Genomic DNA, 3,649 nt, shown 5'->3' with positions numbered 1-3,649 from the left:
CAAGGAAGAAGCTAAGAAAGGACCAAGGGCAAAATGGTCAACCACCAAAAAAGCACAAAAATATGATAATAGATAGGTCAACACAGTCTTCCAAGAAGTGTAGGATAGCAAACCACAAATTTTATCGACAACTTAACATTACACTATTCAGAATGATTTAAACTTAAATCAAGTAAATTTAAGAATTGCAATTAGATAGCGAACCACTCCAAAAATGGTACAGAGATAACAAATACGATACATGGAAATAATCATCTGAGAAGCAACTCAAAACTATTAAAAATATATGATAGAAATAACAACATACTTGCATTTATTTGTCTATTTTTAACATCATAGTTTACACTCTTTCTGTTATAGTAAGAAAACAAAAAAACAAAATCCTAAATTCAGTCTTTTTCATGTTTTCTTGCTGGAATTCCTAATTAGGTTCACTCATCGGGATGGCTTTCTTGGTCATATCTGAACCATGATAGGTCGAACATCTAAATTGAAAAAGGGAAAATAAGATAACATTGTCAATATCACAATTACTATCAACTCCTATCACAAAATGAACAACACTTCTAACCAATGTACTTTGAAAAATAAAGGAAATGGATGTTTACTGGAGGAGACCTGTGAAACAGATCAAAACATGAAGTAGAAATGTAGAATATGAATCCCTCTTTCGTTGCTTCAAGTCCACTACCTATTTGTAAATTTCATGAGTCATTGTCTCCAGGTTACTGATCCTACAGAAAACTTTTGTTAATAAAAAGGTAGTAAGATGGATTCCCAAATGAACCCATATTAAAGATAAAAATATTCAAATTGAAAACCCAAAACAGTTAAATGACAAATTTGGTTACAATTTAGAAACTATACATTTGTATCATTTGTTCCAAATTGTTATCATTATCACATTCTCCTTCTACATCAAGGAAAAAGAAAGATCAAGTGAAAGAAGAAATACTATTTTTAGGATTATCATAGCATTCTAGAAGTCAAGTCAACAACCAAATCCTCTTCTCCTTTGGACAAAAGCAACTGAAATCCCTTGGCCTCTAAGGCCTCTAATGCCACCTGAGTCAAATAGAGTGGGTAGTTTCTCATACATTGGTAAATCAAATAAACATGAAAAATAGTTATTACATCATTAATTCGGTGGTTTATAGCCTATCTGATCTTTATATATTCCAGTTCCATCAGCATAGCCTCGATATCAACAATCATATGATCAAAAAGTGAAGCAGCCAGAAAGAAGCAAAATCAATAAGAAAGTGAGCTTTAAAACACATATTAGGAATCAAATCTGTTCTTTAAGAAGCTTCAACTTCAAAGATCAAATTTTAGAGTTACAACATACACAAAAATCAAGGCTTCTTTTAAGCCTTTAAAGATCACATTTTTAATAGTTTCGAGAAAATATAAAGAATTCGAGGAGATTTGAAGCTAAATATTAGTTTCTTTGACTTTATAAATTCAAAATGAAAATGTAATATTCGATCTCCCATGGAGACACCATTTTCCTGTCTCACATTGGATGTTGGTTCATCCCTGTAGGCTTGAAATTGTCAAGAAGAGGTTTGAAACTTTGACCTTTTTAGTTTCCTAAGTTGTTTTAATAACCAAATAGATAAACTGAAATCAAGAAGTATCAACCTTCATCAATCTCTATTTAGAAGAGAGCTAAGGAGATATGTCCTCAACTCCATATATTGTGCCTGTAAACCTAGTCAAATAAAGGAAAAATGTAAAAAAAGGTTAACTATTGGATAAAAGGTATAAATTTATTGGTGCACTGGAAAGAAAAAACCACAAAAATACAAACATAAATATATCTCATGATGTGGAAAGATGTATTAAAACTAAAAAAATTTTGGAATCATAGGGACCATTTTTGAAACTTACTCATGTATTAATGATTTGAAGTTATGAACATCGTATATAATTCTAGATAAAAAATAAAAATTCAACTAAGAAGAAAAGAGCAAAAGCAATTTATAACTTGTTCCCTATTTAATTTTTTTTTTGTCAAAACTTGAGGCATATGTAATTCTATACATCATTATTAAAATTTGTACATTTTTTAAATCACAACTTTATTAACTTGCAAATAAAAAAGGTAAAGATCGACATTTCTCAAGAAATGAGTATTCTATTGGAAGCATCTAATAAAGTAACTCCTCTTGGTGGTTCACAAACGGAACGTAAGCAATGAAAAGCATCTAGTTTGTTATCGTCTAAAAGTATCGGCGAATATATGGAACTTATATACCTTTCCAATACTGTATAGTAAAAAATGTGAAATATGCAAGAAAAAATAAACTAACAGTTGTAGACCCCATCTTCATGTTTCTCTATTTCCTTCAACTTTTCTCATATCTGAAAGAGGTCTCCAATAGCATGTTCGATGTCAACATTTATGATTATGTGGGTCTGAATACATGGGTTGAGTGAACAAATACATGGGTCGAGTGAACAGAAAAGGGGTAAGGGTTTAAAGGGAACATACTTTGGCACATTGATTATGTTTGTCTAAAAACAGAGGCTAGGATTTTGCTGGGTTGTGATGGCGGTGGTCCTTTTGATCGAAATAACATCCAGTCCATCAAAACTACAAAAAAAATGAAATCTTTACCTACAAACCAGGGAAAACAAAAAAAAATCATAAAAAGTCAGATCATTTGTATATATCCAACATGTGTCTTCATTTGCATATGAAAAACTTAAAAAAAAAAAAAAATAGAACTGTGAATCAAACACCCACAATTTTCCTCAGATACGCAAATATAAAAAGAGGAATATCGAACAAAAGGGTGAACTAAACCCTAGCTTCCAGACAATCAAAATCAACCGGATCTCCACCTATATTTTAGAAAAATACATACACAGAAAATTAGACAAATACACATGCAAATACATACACATATGATCACGAATAAACACACACACACACACACAGTATTTCACAAAAAAAATTGAAGAAATATGCTCAGAATGTTGCCATTGAAAGGGAGGAAAGAAAAATTACCTATTTGACTTCAAATCGCCGGAAAACTTCAATCATCAGTATTCAAATATGCCATTTCAAGAAACTTACCACCAACCTACGTTTGAATAGAGAGAGAGAGAGAGAGAGAGAGGGGGTTAGGTTTCAAGTGGGTCAAACAACGATGGTGCAATGGTCTTGACTGGTTCAAGGTGTGTGCTCCTGGTATGGTGTGAGACTTTGGAGCTGGTGTGCCTGGCGGCTAATTAGGCTTAGAGAGAAGGAGAGATGGTTGAGAAAAAGGGGGAGCATCTTATAGAGAGGAAAATTTTCAAAATTTTAAACTGAAAATAGCGTGAGATCCAGAAAAAGAAGGGAGAAAAGATTTGATATATATGAGAATCAGTTTATTTAGGTAACTATAGATCCGAGATTAAAGGGGGACCGAGTGAAAAACATTATGGCTGATCGCATAAAAATTTGAGAAATTAAATATCCTCCTACTTTTTGTTCCTATATATTCTCCTACCCATTTAAATGATAACATGTGTCATATTAGTATTCTAAAATACCATTAAATCTCATTAAATGATCATTAAATGTTACACATGTCACCATTTCATTGGGTAGGAGGATATGTAGGAACAAAAAGTAGGAGGATATTTAATTTCTCTA

The 3,649-nt window shown here is 32.0% G+C and overlaps 1 long non-coding RNA gene across 9 annotated transcripts; it reads right to left on the bottom strand.

The window, feature by feature from the left end:
* Window positions 1-287: 287 nt before the first annotated feature.
* Window positions 288-3,425, bottom strand: LOC111876715 (uncharacterized). Of its 9 annotated transcripts, none has more exons than XR_006188317.2 (4): window positions 3,017-3,420; window positions 868-2,850; window positions 619-734; window positions 288-485 (listed from the first exon to the last, which is right to left on the bottom strand). It is a non-coding gene; the product is annotated as an uncharacterized LOC111876715 (long non-coding RNA). The 9 variants fall into 9 exon arrangements; XR_006188316.2 differs by having other exon boundaries at window positions 619-728; XR_002845085.3 differs by having other exon boundaries at window positions 288-2,623; window positions 2,753-2,850.
* Between the last annotated feature and the right edge of the window lie 224 nt (window positions 3,426-3,649).

This window comes from Lactuca sativa, chromosome 2 (genome assembly GCF_002870075.4).
Source record: "Lactuca sativa cultivar Salinas chromosome 2, Lsat_Salinas_v11, whole genome shotgun sequence".
NCBI classification, from domain to species: Eukaryota; Viridiplantae; Streptophyta; class Magnoliopsida; order Asterales; family Asteraceae; genus Lactuca; species Lactuca sativa.
This window is presented reverse-complemented; position numbering and strand designations above follow the sequence as displayed.